Consider the following 18,273-nt stretch of genomic DNA (forward strand, 5'->3'; position numbering starts at 1 on the left):
GCTAAACGGCCATTTGTAGTGGAAGTGGGCTCCGATGCACACTCTCCCCCCGTCCCTCTTGATCACACATCCGCCATGGGCCCTAGCAACAGTGCAGGGGGGGTGGGGCTATTACACTGCACCATCAGGCACCCAGGGGCCTCTGACAGAAATAGCGGAGTAGTGAATAATAGAGTGTAATTAACACAGAGGCTGGTGTACTGTAGAGACAGAAAAATAGATCCACAGGGGGAAGTTGAAACAAGAGGAAGTTGAAGAGTGAATGGTTGACAGAAGAGAAATGGAACAAGGGAATGAAAGGGCAGGAGAGATGGATGGAGGGATGGAAGATGGAGGATATAGCCCGTGGGAGATGGCAGTAACCCCTCCCCCTCCAAAAATAAATACTGTCACCAAAACTATCTCTTGGATGCAAGTATAACTTTGATTGGAATATCTACAGATGAAGGTGAAATGGCGTTGTACTTCAAAAAGCCTGGCAGTAGGCCTAAACAATAATGATGGAGGTAACCTCCCTCTCCCCGGGCTCACCAAGTCCCGCCTCTGCTGCCAGCATGATCCAGCGAATTGTGTGGCGGTGATGACAGCGTGAGCACATGCCCTCCCACTTCCCGGTTTACCTAATTGGTGAAATGCCTGAGTCACACAAGATCTTTAAAAGCCACCATACTGCTGGGATTTTGACATGAAGTTCACCTGACATGTGCATCGCAATCTTTGTTAGTGTAGCTTCAAGTAAATCAGGTCAACAAACTTATGAATCCAGAGAATTCAGGACCTGAGAGTGGCCAGTGACTTCAGCCTTTGGGGAAAAGAAAAGGCTGCAGACCTCCGAAATGGCCGCGTCTCTGCGTGGGCGATGGTGTACTGGAACGGGTGCAACAGTATGGAGGAGTGAGCGAACGAGCCAGTGGAAATGGAGAAACATGAGCAGCTCGCTTTCTGATGCGACTGTGCATGTGCGGTTTTGTCTGCGCATCCAGAGGACCTGTCAAAGCAAAGGGAAGGCTTTCTGCGCAATGATGGACTCGAGGTGCAACAAAGACTAACAGGGAGAAAAAGCAAAACGAATGGAAAGCCACGATGGGGAGTGCACACTTTGCCAAATGAAGTCCTCAAGCCTAGCAACAAATCCAGCTGTGTGGAAGAATACACAAACAAGGCACTGTGAGAGTAAGTATTGAGAATATCACTTGAAAAACCTGTTGTCACAGGCCAAAGAAATCAGTCTCTGTCAGACTAGAGGTATAGTCTAAATTCAAGCTCCTCCTCGTGCTGCACCAGTGAACCCCTGGCTCGGTTGAATGGAACCAAGACTAAATACACCATAATACACAATGTATTAATCATAGCACTGTAGTATGAGAATAGAAGCACAAGCTAAAAGTTTGGCTTCTGTTCACCCCGTAAACTGTAGAACGCAGCTTTCCCCCAGGGCTTCGGTTACTGCAACATCCACAAAGGTCTGAGAAGGAGGTATGAAAAAATACAAATAGATAAACAGAGCCAATATTTTTTACCTACAAGACTTTACCGTCTCAGTATACCCGCCTGCCCCCTTTCAGATTGTTAGTTGTACAGACGGATTTCCTGGTTTTGACCCTGGCCTGTTTTATTGCAATAAACCTTTAATCCTTTGGACTTGTGATTCAGCCTTTACTTGTGATTTTGAAAATTATTGTTCCATTAACAAGATATTAAGTCTTAAAGAGAGGTGTATTTGAGGTGGCAGAACTCTTGATTTACAGGTGTCTCTGTCATGTTTGAGCAAGGTGGGAAGGTTCTTCCTTCCACCAATTCTCTCCCCACCAGAATACACCAAGACTCCACCCCGCTGAACAAATCTATAAAGCTCCGGCTCCATCCTGGCAACATGGCAGCGAGTTTTAACCCAAACTCAGGGCTTCAAATTACCTCTTCGGAAAGCAACAGGTGACGTCACAAACACTACAACCATTTTTTTTTTCTACATCTATGAGTCTGCTGTATTGTGATCAAACTGAGTTTACTGTAGGGACTCCATTGAAATGAAATGTAGAAATAAATGGTATTTTTCAATAGCAGATAAGACAGAAGGCAGCGATAGACAAATGACAACTGAGAATAGATAATAACAACCACTTCTGTATGCAATACTTTATGTGTGTCTGTGTGTGTGGGTGTCCTTCATCCAATCCAAAGCATAATTTTCTCTGCATCAACAGATATTGAGTGAGACCTTTTTTAACAGGTGGAAGTTCACAATTTAGTGGAGTATTCACACCCGTCACGCCTGTCCTCTACGGCCAAACACTGGCGTTGTATAAGCTCTCTTTACTGAGGATTGATTCATCATCCCCTAACATTTGTTGTCATTACACAACCCCAATAAGACAAAACATGATGTCAGTGTATAGGGGCAATGGCGGAAAATGTTGCAAATGGCATCAAGGGCTAGAAAGCTTATCAAATGCGTCAATGTTACTGAACATGTAACATATTGAACATGTAAACTGACTGAACTTTTTGTGCGACTATCTTGGGAGACAAATTAAACAACAAATAAGGGAGGCTATTGCAACCACAGGAGATTGTTGTCCTTTAAATATTCAAATGGAAAAAGAATACCTCAAGACCCAGCCAGGCCATCTCCTCATTACGCTGGCCAATTTGATTTATTTTTGCAGTGTAGGACAGGAAAGCATCAACTTTCTTGAGGAAGCGGGAGCTTTAATTTCAGATGGCTAGCAACGGCGGCGGCAGGGTGCAGGAATTGTGCAGTAGGAAGGAGATCTCATTCCTTCCTGGTTTACTTTCCTGTCCGAGGCGCTGCCAACCTGCACACAAGTCGGGGGAGCAGTCGTCGACACCAACAGGAAACACAGTTGAGCCACTCCCTGTGTTCCCCGACCACCTCCAAAGAGGAAGCAGCCAGGTCAGAGAGGGACGGGGTTGGGCGGGTCACGTCAAAAACTCTCATGTGTGAATGAAGCCGACTTGAAAGAAAAAGAAAACAATCTTTATACTGGTTCCACAATAGCAGCGGGGCTATCGGAAAACGCCTTCGCCGCTGCATGGGATTTGAACATTTTAGGATTTCTCTGAGGCCATTGTCAAGTCGAGGCGTGTTCTTGGGATACCACATATCATCGTGATAAAAAAAAATAAACACTGTTACCGCCATCATTGTAGGCCTGTTCCTCTTTGCTCAAGTCCAAGAACACGACAAAATTATGTATTCTAAATGGACTTTGTCGGCAGGGGGGTAAAACAGGCCTACAGCCACAACTACTGCAGTTCTATTGCAAACATTAAGTATTTCTTCTTCTTCCATAGAGTGAGAATTTGAGAATCAGATTGCATTCTTTAAAATCAAGCTATGCCCCCAAATTCGGAAAGACTGCAGCATTTACTTTCTTTTTTGTTTGCTGGAGTCTCTGGTGTGTAACGATGAGATTGCATCATCTGCACTGATGCTCTAAGCTGACAGGTAGGTAGAGGATTGGGCCCAATTAGAGGAAGTGTGAGACAGAACAGAGCAGCTGCTTAATGATGACATGGCGTGGCTGCAGCAGATACACACATGGTGCAGTTGCGCTTACAGCCAGACTACTTCATCGGTACAGGACGGACAGAATCGAGTGGCGGGGATGCCGCCAGAGAGCTCGAGAGAGAGAGAGATAATGAAAGCAAGAAGGGTTGATTCTTCACTCAGTGTGAGAGTGTGTGGGAGGAGAGATGCCGAGAGTGAAAGTGGGAAAAAGAGAGAGAGAGAGAGAGAGAGAGAGAGAGAGAGAGAGATAAATGAGGGGAAAGAGATGAGTACATTGAGCTAGTGATTCAGCCAGTCAAGTCATCTAACACCTCTTTATCCATCCACCCATCCATCCATCCATCTCTCTCACTCCTTTCCTTCTTCCCTCCCCTGGGGTGCAAATTGAGCCGACAGTGGCTTTGGCTAGTAATCCATGACCTGCGATGTCTGCTCACGGGTGACGAATCTCACATTGGATTCACAACCAAAGTACAACATACAGCCGGTGTATCGTCACCGTCAATGGAATTACGGCAAAAACAAAACTGGGGGGAAGGCACGGGCCAATTGAGCCTCCACTCACTTCTGTTCAAACAACCAAGGGACTCAATTTCCCACATTTCCCATTCAATGAATAGTACAGATGCACGTGTCCATTGAACTTCTCTAAATACAGGTTCTGCTTTTAGCAGCTTTTAGAGGAACTTTTTCCGCTGTGTTTTTGAAGACGACAAATGTTCAAAGAATCGGACAGTGTTAATAGAGGAGAGACGTGTCCATCAATTGTACAATGGATCAGGCATGTGACAAAATGGAAAACAGCCAAAAGTTTTTTATTTTTTGCAGAACATTAGCAAGAAGCAGAATTCTATGCATTCCCCCCCAGAGAGAGAAATGGTACTATTATTTCCCTTCAGCCACTGTGGATGTCATCTCACCTGACAGTCAGTAATGGCCTCTTCATTGCAAGGGGGTAATTGGTAGATTTTCTTACAGCACAGTAATGCATCTGTGTTACTTTCTGTGACAGCTGTAAGGCCGGCATTCAATGTGTATAACACTCCCTGCCTTAACAACTTATTTTATCCCCTGTGGTGCTCCTGTAAGAAGAATTTCTTCTTGGCTGGATGTTGCCAGCATATTAAAACATTTCAGCCTCCTACATCCATCATTTGGGGCCAAATGGCATTGCAAGAAAAATGTGAACCTAAATATGTCCGACAAAATCTTTCTGGGGGAAAAAAAAAAAAATCCATCTATAATTTTGGATATAAATGATAAAGACTTCTTGTTACCAGTATGTTCACAAGTGGGAGGTTTTCCATTACCATGGCCTTGTAGACCAACAGTACTTAATTATTATGCTTTATTATGTGGTTAGTCACTGTGTGTGCTTTTTGATTGTCTTGACAGTTGCTTTTGTTTTCATATCCAGGATATTATTTTGATCCTCTATCTACTCAAGTCAGTCATGGCTATATTCATATCCGCTGTAAAATATTGAGTCGAGAGCGCTGGTCTGTTCTTTGCGTTTATTCTTGCAGTATATTGTTGTTGTACTTTTTTCTTCCAGACTTTGATCACACCCATTCTTTGACTCATTGTTTGGTGTCAATTTCTGGATTAGCAAATCCACTGTAGGTGTTAACAAACAGACATGGGATTAACTGGATGTTTTACAGGTTTTTAGATATAATTATCCGCAGGAGTTACAACAATTCCACCATACGTGAGTGTGCTCAGGTCTCTTATTATAACAACAAATGTAGGGTTTAAGCACACACACACACACACACACACACACACACACACACACACACACACACACACACACACACACACACACACACACACACACACACACACACACACACACACACACACACACACACACACACACACACTCTCTTTAAGCATCGTTGAAGAAAAGTACAAACACCGACCTCACCCCCTATTCTCTAATGATGCTGGTTTTATACACAAACTCTTTGACCAACATTGAAGGATCCTCAACCGTTTTCTGTTTCATACCCTGATGTCTGCTATCTCTTTTCCTTGGTCTGTTTCCCTGGTTCTTGTGTGTATGTGTAAGTGTACGTGTGTGGGAGGAGAAGCTGGCGGGAGGAGGTAAGAGTGGGAGAGATAGAGAGAAATAGAGTGAAGCGTTTACTGGAACACAACATACTGTTTGACCGTCCCAGATAAGGGGCCGCCTACACACCACTTCTCATCTTTACCAAAAAAACAAAAAAAAACAAAAAAAAGGGGGGGGGGGGGGGGTTTACCCCGCCCCGTTTCAGAGAGCATATGGAACGATCAATCAATGTTTAGGAGTGACAGTGTGAGAGTGGCACTCAACCCCAGCAGCGGGGTTAAGTGCTTATTGCTTATTCCTGTCCAAAAAAAGAGGCCAGTTTCAGCCTAATTTGAGTTAGGGCTGAACAATTAATCGAATTCAAACCGATAGCAATGAAATAGATCGCAATTTTCCAAATCGCAAAGGCTGTGATTAAAGGTTGTTTTTTTATGTGACACAATCTTACCCAGTGATAACCAACCTTTGGCTTGTGAGTCGCATGCGGCTCTTTTATGACTAGTTGCAGCTCTTTAAAGTGTTATTTAAAATAAATAAAAAATTCTAAAAGAGTATTTCAATACATTTTGTCTGAGACATTGTCTGCAGTATTCAAAACTGAATTTCCCATTAGACACAACAACGTATGACGGCTTCAAGAGAGTGCATCTATAGGGATCTGTTTCCTGGTAGTGATCAATGATCCAATAACTGAGTGATCAATGGCTGATCATCTGGTTTCCACTGGCAATTTTAGTATAACTTATCACCGGACTCCCACCTGCATCACATAAGCCCATCCTGTCCAAAACCTCCGTCGGCTTCCACGCTACAAGCACCACAACAGCCTCCATGCAATTAATAAATAGAAAAACAACTTTTATATCAATCCACGGTTTTTATTTAAGCCATTTAACTTAATTTCAGTGCGATATTCCAGAGAACACGGCGCAGCAGACATGCGCAGTAGAGTCGGCTTGTCGCTTTCTCTACAGCTGCTTTCACACATGCACTCTAGACAATGTCCAGACTGTCCAGAGTTACCCTTTCACACATGTAGCACACAACCGGAGATTGTCCGTGTCAGACTCGTTTACACCTACTGGAAATAACCCATTTGGTTTGACGAGGGGCGGAGCCTGGGTAGAGCGTGCAGGAGGCAGGACGTGACGTAATGATGCTACAGAGTTTTACAACACATCCAAGATGGAGAGGCTACAGACTTATCTTTTTTTAGTGTTGAATCTCCATGTTTTTGGACGTAATATAAACGAAAGACTGGAAAGGAATATAAAGGAAAGCAGAAAAGAGTACAAAGCAGATGACAGAGCATAAAGGCATGTGATTTCCCGTACCAAAAACAGCCTGAGAGAGACATACTGTGACAGCCTGGAAACAAATGAAAAGAAACCTGTGGCCTCTTTAAACATACAAACTCGTAGACCTTTACACGAAGGGTGACTGACCCAAACAAGCCTCTCTCTCAGCTCGGAGACACAAGGTTATTCGCTGAGAAGGCGAAGGGAAGAAGTCCACAACAGGACAACGGTAACCCAGGCAACAGACATTCTGTGCCGGCGCAGCGCGGCGAATATTTCTAGTGTTACACTCTCATAGAGATGTACTCACTCTGTACCAGTCCTTCGCTCTGGACAACCTCTCCAGCTTGGGGATCTGAAAGAGACAAAGAGGATTTTTACATAAATGAAGACAAAAGACAATAAAGTTGAAATTACATTCAAAGTAGGGCTGGTAGTAACAATTTTCTAACCAGTTAAACCAGCAATTATTTCATCGAAAATGTAAATGAATAAAAAATAACCTTATGCTGAATATGAACATGAACACTCATACTGCATGTGAATCAACTTTTTCAAAATTCACACAACTCAATGTTTGTAACAGTCGGAAAGGTTTCCACACCAGTCAATACAGCACAACCGTTCTAAAAGCACCCGGGTGAGATGGCTGCCATGAAATACCAGTGGAAGGTCGCATAGGGAACAAACACTGAACTGTATCACATTGCACACAGTATCAGCGCTACGAATCATTACACGTGCCAAGGCTTTGATTTTAGTTAGGCTCGGGCGATGCTGCAAAATATAAATTGTCCAATCACGCCCTCCAGCGATCGCCAATAAACGATTCTATCAGGGTCCAAGTGCATAGAATGTGATGCTAAGTCGTTGTCACATTCAATTTCTGTGGTCATAGTTGATTCAGACAATACACTTCACAATGAGGGTTAGAAGAACACATAAAGTTACATAAACTACAGCTGATGTGTCTCGATTTTCAAATAAGATGAAAATCATAATAACATACAAAAAAACATGAATTATTTATCCTGTACTTGTCTGTTTGAACATTGTAATTGCTATTTACAACGGGGGAAAAAAAACAGATGTTATTTTTGTCTGAGGTAAATGATGGCGGTAAAAGGCAAATTAAGTTGTACTGATGCTACATATTTCTTCTATTGTACATGTAGTAAAATGCGACTCAGCTTGCCGTCAACTCTCACATTATGTTGTCGAAGCAGCAGACAGGCAATGTTGTAATTATTCATGATCCATCCAATGACTAATTTTAATTTCCCGAAGAAGCGCCACATTCCTTCCTGCATCTATCTCTGTTTACACTCGCTCCATGCTTGCTCCCACATGCAGATACCGTAAAGCACCGTGACGCAAAATATTGCTGTAAAGCAGTTCTGCCGCTGATTTGCGACATTTTGGACTGTATGTGCAGCTGTCCTATCACGTGAGCATGATCAGATCACGCAATTAAATTGTCATTGACGGACAGCATTGATGAGACCATGATTTCTTTGTTGTTTACAATTGCTCCCACGTGCAGATAACGTAAAATATTGCAGTCAATATTGCCGTAAAGCAGTTCTGCCACTGATTTGCGATATAGCAAAATTGAATACACCTCTTTGTTAATCATAGAGTATGATCGAACACGTAAACTGTACACGAAAACGGAAACTTCCCTTACGTCACTTTATTGCTCGACAGGATTTTTCCAGGCGGTTAAAAAAATTATATAATTGTCTGTCATTAATGTCCTTTGGCTATCGATGAGGTTGTTTGTCGATTTCAACGTCAATCTGCCCAAGCCTATGCTAAGTACAATATAACAACATAGAGTCATGTATTGACATGTTGACCATGAATAAATCGACCACGTGAAGATAAACTGCGACTTTCGTAATTCACAGCAGCCGGGCAGGGAAGACAGGGATCAGGAGTGACCTGAAATGAACCCATCAGCATAACGTTATTATTATGGCGATCTCAGCCGTCATTATCATCACATTAAATCACTGCATCACCATCTCAGTTTGCAACAAAGTCCCCTCTGTTACTCCTTTGTAAAAATCCACCTTTGCAGAGAGCACATCCATACATCATAATCACCATCATTGTAAGCATTCACCAGGACTGAAGGAAGCGCCTTCGATGCATCGTTCGGCGACAGTTGGTGGTCAGTTTCGGAGATCACCAGGCTTGGCTGACGGAGAGGGTGGTGAGGGCGAGTAAGATGTCACTATAGAGATTCCCCTAAAAATCATTGCGAACAACCTAAAACAGTCAAAGACTCAACATCCACTGCAGGATGTATGCAGGTGATACATATTAGGCCGACCCTTGTCAGTCTTCCACCTACACAGTAGCTTTACATCCGGATATCTACTTTAATAGTTTTTCTTTTAATCTGTCTTGAAACCCGATGCCTTCAACAATAGATTAAAAAGAGAGGAGCCACTCTCTCATTCTAACCTTTATCTCCCTGTTTGTTCTCACTCATAGTGTTTTGGGAGAAAGACGCTTAATTGAAATACAGGGTGATGACGTCTTATCCCTGCGTTCAGAGCAGATAATTATTTTGCGCTGATTGTTTAATTTTTCTTACTTTTGTAAGTTTCTCAAATGATCTCAAATGGAAGAAAGAGATAACTTTGCTGGATGTTGGAGTTGATAGAATACTAGTGGCACCTATTTGGTCATCAGACATGTGCATTGTACATGACTGCTATCACTCGATGGCTTTCCTATCATGGAATATAGTTAATAAAATAGAGGGCACTATAGAACACTAAGAACAACCCTGTTTTGCGTGGTTGATTTTACCTTAAGTGTAGCAGCACGGAGAAAGAAATACTCCACGCTGTTCCCACTGTTAATTTAATATGTGGGTAAAACACAATTTGTGGAATGTAGCTCTTTATGGGAATGATTGCATTAGTGCCACGGATGCTTAAACATTCCACCTCGCAAACATGACATGGAAGCACTTAAAGGCCTTTACAGTCAGATCTGCTGACCACAGTGCCAAAATGACGCTAACCCCGGCAGGTGAGAGGAGGTTATAAAAGGGGTGAGGGATATGAAGGAATCAGAAAGCATGAAGTAGAAAGAGGAAGTGGAAGGAAGCGATGGATGGGGCAAAGTGAAGAGTGTTTGAGGAGAAGAACAAAACTTAGAATAAAGGTTAAAAAAAAAAAAATTTTAAATAAAAAAAATAATAAAATGCTTCCCCCTTTGCCACAATGAATTCCCCTGAGAGTATCTTGCTGATCTGTCCAGAGCTGTCTGGAGCTTAAGCCAAATGTATTTGAGTTTTATTGTTTTTGGGTTCAGCCCGACCAAACAAGCACTGTTTAGAGACTTGACTTGCTTGGTTCCACCGAAAACGAGACAGGAGCCGAACAATACATGGGTGTGTGGCCAGGCAGGTCGATAAGTAGCCGATGGTGTTCATGCTTTAATGAGCGGTAATTTGTTGGGGGCCACTCTCCATCAGCCGCGTGAACACCTCTCAGACCGGCTAAAGTGTTGCCATTACCTTCTGTGTTTCTATGGAGATTTCATCAGCGGGCTCCAGAATCCTTATCAGCCAATGCATAGCAATGGTCCAACAAGGACAAAACCAAAGGAACATTTTACGCCGTTTAAGATATTAAAAATATATATTAAAAAAAAGGCATAGTACAACGGATTGACAGCCAAGAGTCAAGAGATCAAATGGAGATCACACACTAAAACTAAAAGGAGGAGACGTCAGTTAAGGCTGTTATGTGATCAAGATACTAAATTTGGGAGTTGCTGGCATCAAAATTTGTTTTATTTCAATGATGGCGACTGCAAAGCGGTACAAACAAGAAAACCTTTCCTGTATTTCTGTCAAAGGGATGGCCGTGCGGTCGTGTGTGCGGATGCAGGAACCATCTCTAAATTACAGTCCGAAATAATTGGTTCTTGTTTCAACTGGCAGAGAGTTGTGTCCATAAATATAGAAGGAGCCGTCGAGCAACCAAGGAATAAAGGAAGGCTGATCTCAAAATGTTTGTTTTCCTTGTAAGGTCATTATGCTTCCTTTTTGAAGTTTGGTTTAATACCCTTATTTAAATAACAATAAAATATTGTTTTTTTTCCTGAGCTGTTAACATGGTTGTACCACTCTTATATTAAGTAATAAATTGGTGCTAGGCATGGACCGATACTGGTATCAGATATTAACCAGATATCAGTATAAAACAGGTTATTGGTATTGGGGAAATATCTGCAATATGAAAATGCAATAGCAGAAAAAAAGCCATAAAGGGATTTTTTTAACATTTGTCATGTCAAATATTATAGAAAAGCAACTCGCTTTGGGGTTTCTTTCAAACAACACAGCGTGTTGTTTGAAAGAAACACGCAATGGGAAAAAATGGATCATATGCCAAACAACTTAGACTTAAATAACAGAGAACAAAAAAAATCGGAGACAAAGCAAAAACTAGATGATAATGGCTTCAGTTGACGTCCCTTCACCTGTTGAAAAGTACAAAATATTACCGAAAGAGGAAAGAAAGAGTATTGTTCGGCTTTTTGACTGATAAAGACCTTATGATTAAGGTGATATTATATATAAATCCAACGATAGTTTAAGGTTAATGCCTTTGTTAAGAAACAATTCTCACGCCTCACATTGCTCACTACAAACACAGCTTCAGCTCAGACCAGCACAAGGACTCTCTTTACAACCAAGAATAATTACAGAGAGTGATCAAACACAAGGCTACAGCCAACATGGTCAAATTAATTCTAATGCTAAGGAGTTACTAAAGAGATCGTTTCCAACTGCCCTATCCATCTTGGGAGAACCGGCCATCACTTTGACCTCTGCGATGCCTCCATTTAAGACGGACGCTTCTACCTCAAGAACTTAAGAGTCTTGCCAAGGTAAAAGTAAAAGCCTTTGTCCCGATGTTGTGACAGCGCAAACAGGCACTTATATAGGCAGCTATTTCTAACAGTCAAATTGATTCAGTAATTTCCTCTCCATCAAAGACCCTGTTTCACGCTTCCTCCTTCGCAGATGAGAATACCTAGGGACAAGGTTATGAACAGATGGGCTGCAGGGGATGGACAGCCTAAAGTCAATGGAGCACAGTTTTCAGGCCATATTTCCACTTTTTAACGCTTACATATTTGGAACCCATTTTGTATACTGCAAGGCAGAAATGGTGGACTTTTGTGTCCACAAATATAGAAGGAGCCATGGAGGAACCAAGGAATAAAGGAAGATAAAGACTACAAAGGAAGACCCGTGTTGACAAACAAATGTCGTAATTTTAATCCCCAATTTGACAATTCCGTTCAAAAGTTCAAAATTGAAAAGTGCCTCAAACTGCCTTTCTTGACGATCAGTGAAACTTACCGCCAGTGCCATCCGTGATTTCGTGTCTAACCATTCCATGTGGTTTGGCGCGCACACGTGTGTGTGTGTGTGTGTGTGTGTGTGTGTGTGTGTGTGTGTCTGTATGTGTATAATCATCTATGGCTGATGTTGGGTTTTCCCCACATTGGAGACAACCATGCCTCCATTTGTCATTTCTGCCCGCAGCCGCAGCACAGTCAATCAACTGGGATGTATAGTTCAAAAGAATATACACTTTTTACAGCCTTGGCCTCGTGTTTGAGGGCTGTATCCAGCTGCGACTGGGAGAGAAAGAGAGAGCGAGAGAGAGAGAGAGAGAGAGAGAGAGAGGAAAACACTAGCTCTTATTTTGGATAATAGAATGCAACAGAAACAGGAAACACCCAGCATGTTAAACGTTATAGCCAAAGTGCATTGCGTGAATCACCTGGAATGAAACAGTGAATTGCACTTACTCTATTCAAATGCACTTTACTGCACATATCTGTGTATACAAATGTATGTGACAAATAAACCTCTTGAATCTTGTTGTTTTCCTCTCGGGCTTAGTGAAGGAGATCGCCAGTATTTGAGAAGGTTTTTATATACCTGTACACCGTTATCATTTAGAATTTAGTCGAATAGTAGTTGACTTGGTTTGAAGTCAACTCTCCAGGTATGAGTATGGCAGACGGGGGGGGGTGGGGGTGCGTGGTTACGGCGCGGACTTCTTCCCGCACTGGAGCAGCTGCTCCGACTCGGCTGGGAGAGTTTTCTTATGTGTTGTTTGTCCTGTAGTGGGGATCGCCTAGAGCCAAGAGCCTGCGGCCCAGACCGCAGAACGGACCCTGATGCGCACTAATCGGTCTGATTTTTTTATTTTTTTTATGTTTGGCCAGGAAGGCTTTTTGTTGTTTGATTATAATATAAACCCCGCCATTTAGGCACCCTCGCCGTGTAGGCACCGCCTCCCCCCTGAACCCATGTGCAAGAGCGGTCTCATCATACCGTTTCAACACTGTTGGCGCTCCATTTTAAAATGGTCTCCACTTCCCAATATCTAAAGTCTTATCCCTCCAATTCTCATCCAAAAACGCTGCAATCGTTTCACTTAAGTCTCAAAACCCAAACTAAACGCCGAAAATCAGGAGCCTTTGAGATCTCAAATGTAATTATATTTACAGACTGCGGTGCTAGACCTTGGACCTGTTGTGGACTTTTCCCTACTCCGGGGCTGCGTTTTAAGCATCCAGCCTAATGAGGCTTGCTAATGGTCAACCCACGGAAACCCAGAGGGAGAAAATGAAAGAAGAAAAAAAGTAAAAACAGGCAAACACACACAAAGCAAAAAGTAAACACACCAACGTGCAGTCCCTGTGTACAGATAAACATTAGCTAACCATTAACCAAAGCTTTGTTTCTGCCTACCTCTTTTTTGCCATCTTTTGCTGCTGGACAAATAGGTGTCAGCAATTTTTTCAAGAGGATTAAATAAGTAATGCTAACTAAGAAGCTAACTTAAGCCAACCACCACCACCACAGTAATTAGAGAAGATAATATTTGACCAATGTTCATATTAAAAGCAGGAATCTGGTCGGGAACAACCAGTTGGCCAACCTCTTCAAAAAAAAATCACAAATTGTATCTCCAAACCAACAGAGCTTTGAACCTTAGGGCGCCCCCACTGCTCCAGTTAGCCGAGGTTACTCATCTCGCAACGTGTGGTTTGAGCACCTTTACGGATGTAGGTCAAACTCACTGCGCTCCATCAACTACGGTCAATTACCAAGATTTTACAGTTCGACAAGTAAGATGTGTGATGGATGTAGCTCATTTGAAAAGTACAGCCAGCAGGCGTTTTCTCATGGTGGCTGCTGTTCGGAGGATAAGGAAGGGACCGCGCTCTCGCCAGAGCCCCAATCCATTAGCCATGCGCTGTTGAGGCTATCAGGGTTACAGGTTAATGATTTTAAGACCTTGTTTCAGCATATCCAAAAGGGCCAGGGAGCCAATTGGGCAGTAAATATTGAAAAAAAAATTAGGGCTGGGCGATATGGCCAAATCACAATATATTGTTTAAATTGATCATTGTTGATAATTTTTTACAATATTTATTGAATAACAATAAAGCTCAATTTACACTTTTAAGTGTGTTCTCATGGCTTTACATTAAACACTGAAAAGCGCAAATTCTCCCTTTAATCGCTTTCCAATTGCGTGGGCCGCACCAGGCTCAGGTTTGGAGGAGGGCGAATTTGAGTTCGAGGGGGGTCCGCTCCGGGGGGGGTCATCTCCGGGGGGCGTCATCCCGCACATCTGCTGTGCGATTGGCTGTTCTTGTCACATGGTTGTTTCTCTGCTGTACAATTGGCTGTTTGTGTGCATCTCTGTAGGTAGAGGAAAACTCTTTATTCGAACTGTATAGAAAATAAATCTCATACATTGATCGAAGTTTTTATCGTGAAAATTATCGAGATCATTTTATCGCCCAGCCCTAGGAAAAATAGTAGAAGTATGGCACGGTTACGCCCGACAGAAGGCCACATGTCTACTTACAGAGTGCTACACGGGTCATGCACCCTGCAGGCAGCATGTTGTTGCCATTGAAATTTGAATCCAAAAAATAAAGAAACCAAGTATATCTGTCGAAATGGCCTATGACAAACTTCCTTGGCTCGCATCCAGTGGGCAAATCGTTGTTTCAGGAGGCAAAACCGTTTGCCACTGCGCTGCGTTCAGCCATGCTACTTGGTTGACCTGCATCTGTCTATAGGAAAACGCCCTGGTAACACACTAGGTTTAGACACCTAGAAGAGATTTGGGGCTTTAAAAAAGCAAAGATGTTGTCTGAAGTCTTAAAGAGGACACCATACTGGCTCTATCCAGTGAGCGAGATAACAGTTGCCTATTAAATTTAACTTCAGCATTAGGTCATAAAATGAATGGAACTGCTGGTCTTCCCGGCCAAACAAGGTATTTATCACAACATTGATATTAAAATTGACTCTCTATCTCTTGTTCCTACCAAGGCTGCAAGGAATCTAGGATCATTATCGATGACCAACTGACATTTTCGGCCCATGTTGCCACCGTCTCCCGGTCCTGCCGCTTCGCACTATTCAACATCCGAAAAGTCAGGCCGTACCTGACCCAATATGCCACTCAACTGCTGGAACAAACCTTGGTGATGTCCCGTCTCGACTACTGCAACGCTCTCTTAACAGGCTTGCCGGCCTGTGTGGTGAAGCCACTGCAGATGGTACAGAATGCGGCGGCGCGACTGGTGTTCAACCGGCCAAAGAGGGCACACGTCACTCCGCTGTTCATCGAGCTCGACTGGTTACCTGTAGCCGCTCGCATCAAGTTCAAGTCTCTTATGCTTGCCTACAGAGTGATTGTTGGGAATGCTCCCACCTACTTAAATGCTCTTGTAAAAGCACACGTTACCCCCCGGATGCTGCCCTCATCAAATGAGCGTCGCCTGGCTCTGCCGGCCGTACAACCACGGCAATCCAGGTTATTCTCATTTGTGGTTCCACGTTGGTGGAACGAGCTGCCAAAAACGACCAGAGCAGGGACCTCCCTCTCTATCTTTAAGAAGCACTTGAAAACCTAGCTCTTCAGAGAGTACCTCCTCTCCTAACTTACAATTACTTAGCACTACTTAGCAGTATTTATTGTTAGACTAATGTCTCTGTCGCAATGTAGCTTGAATGTTATTCTCCCTTGTAAGTCGCTTTGGATAAAAGCGTCTGCTAAATGACTAAATGTAAAGTAAAATGCACTTCCTCTCCTAAGCAGCACTTGTTTGCTTCCCTTTCCATCCATCCAGTTTGTCCACAGAAGGCCAGGACAAAGCAAGGCTGCAGACAAACATTCGGACAGAATGACAAAATACATGAGAGCCAAATAATCTGCATTTCCCTGAGCCCCCGTCTGCTTGACCAGCGAGTGCACCAAGGGCCATGTGGACAGGAGATCCAAAGGGAGAAGGGGAAAGAGCAGACAGGGGGGAAAGGGTCAGAGAAAAGAAGATAGGGGTTTATTTTCGACAGATCAACCCTGGTGAAGTTAAAGTGCTGCAAATGTAGAACATACTGTACCTGTGGAGTACAAGCCTGGCCAGCGTTAAATGTGACTGTCAGACATACATCAGTGTCTTCCATACATTGATTTATTTGTGGCGGCCCACCACAGTATCAACATTGACCACCACATATAGATTTTCTATTTTATTTTACTATTTAAATTTTTTTTCAAATAATAAAAAAAATCTTATTTGAAGAAGCTGTATGCAGTGCATGACCCCTGCGCCACATGTACAGGAAAATACTGTTGGCTCCCGTCCTGCCTCTCAGTCATGTGTTTAGGCCTCATCGCTCCCCTCACCTCCAGCTCATGCTGTGCATCGATAACCTCGCCCACAGACATCTCCCCCGCCCTCGCCACACTCAACCCCGCTCTCTGGGCAAAGGGAAAGTATGACGTTGGCCTCATTAAGAACTGCCCCCCTGTACACATCAAACCCAAGTCACATCACCGCCCATGCCAGAAACAATACCTACTACGCCAAGAGGTGATTGATTGTATTACACCCGTCCCTGTCAAGAAGATTCGGCCACAAGGCCAGCCAACTGAATGCCGCTTTGTACAGGATTTGCAAGCCATTTACGCTGCCATTGACCCTCCAGCTCCCAATGTTCCTAATCCCTACACCATTATGAGTCAAATTCCCTCTGACTCCATGTGGTTTTCTGTCATTGATCTCTCCAACGCTTTTTTCTCTGTCCCAGTTCTTCCGGACTCGCAGTTCTGGTTCGCGTTCACCTTCGGTGGAAAACGCTACACCTGGACATGGCTGTGCCAGGGCCTGACATGCAGTCCCACCCTCTTGTGTGAAGCCCGAGGTCGAATCTCAGCTCCCTGAAACTCACTGAGGGCATCGCTCTCCTCCAGTACGTCGACGACCTTCTGGTTGCTTCCCCTACCCAGGATCAGTGCGAAGCCGACATTCTCGCCCTCCTTTCCCATCTGTGTAAAGATGGCCACAAAGTCTCTTTGTCAAAACTCCAGTACGTCACCAAAAAGGTCATGTTCCTCGATCACATCATCACCCCGGAAGGGAAATCTCTCGCGCCGACCGAAATAGCGGCCATTGCAGAAGTTCCCAAACCCATGACAAAGAAACAAATGCTCTCTTTTCTCGGCATGTGTTCCTACTGCCGACACTTTATTCCCAACTTCTCCGAAATGGACAGACCATTATGGGAACTAACTACTACCAAATCTCTTACCGCTACCTCACCTCTCACATGGACGGCAACTGCCCTCAAAAAGGCTCTCCAGTCAGCTCCCACTTTGGGCATACCTGACCCCTCTCGCCCGTTCATCCAATACGTGGACGAGCGACGGGGCAGTATGACTTCACTTCTCTTACAAACCCACGGTGACACCTTACGTCCCATCGGGTTCTCCTCCTCTCTTTTGGACCCGGTCGCCAGAGGCCTTCCAGCCTGTCTGCGCGCTGTCGCTGCATGCGAAAAAGCTATACTCGCAACCCGCAACTTTGTGGGCTTCGCCCCGCTAACCCTGTTTGTTCCCCACTCTGTCTCTAGCATCTTACAGGAACAGAAGTCCTCCCACCTATCCGCAGCGCGATGGCTCTGCTATCGCACCGTCCTGCTGGGACTCCCGCACGTCACAGTGCGGCGCTGCACGACTCTCAACCCAGCCACACTCCTGCCTCTCCTGGACGAAGGACAGCCACACTCCTACCACGCAGAGCTCGACCTGATCTGCACGCCCCGTCCTGCTCTCAGGGACGTCCCCCTGCCCAACTCTGATTGTTTTCTACGTAGATGGATCCGCGTTCCGCCACCCAGACACCGGCCGCTCACACGCCGGGTTCGCCGTGGTGAACGACCACTCAGTCGTTCTCTCTTCCCCCATCCCTTCTCATTTCTCCACACAGGCAGCAGAGCTCGTCGC

General features: G+C 44.1%; 1 long non-coding RNA gene across 1 annotated transcript in view; it reads right to left on the reverse strand.

The window, feature by feature from the left end:
- The window catches only part of LOC307227406, a 51,865-nt gene that overhangs the window by 14,588 nt on the left and 19,004 nt on the right, over nt 1-18,273 (reverse strand). The window contains exon 2 of the long non-coding RNA XR_013844054.1: nt 7,218-7,262. This is a non-coding gene — a long non-coding RNA (uncharacterized lncRNA). The remainder of the gene's footprint in view (nt 1-7,217; nt 7,263-18,273) is intronic.

Source organism: Zeus faber, assembly GCF_960531495.2.
Source record: "Zeus faber genome assembly, chromosome: 2".
NCBI classification, from domain to species: domain Eukaryota; kingdom Metazoa; phylum Chordata; class Actinopteri; order Zeiformes; family Zeidae; genus Zeus; species Zeus faber.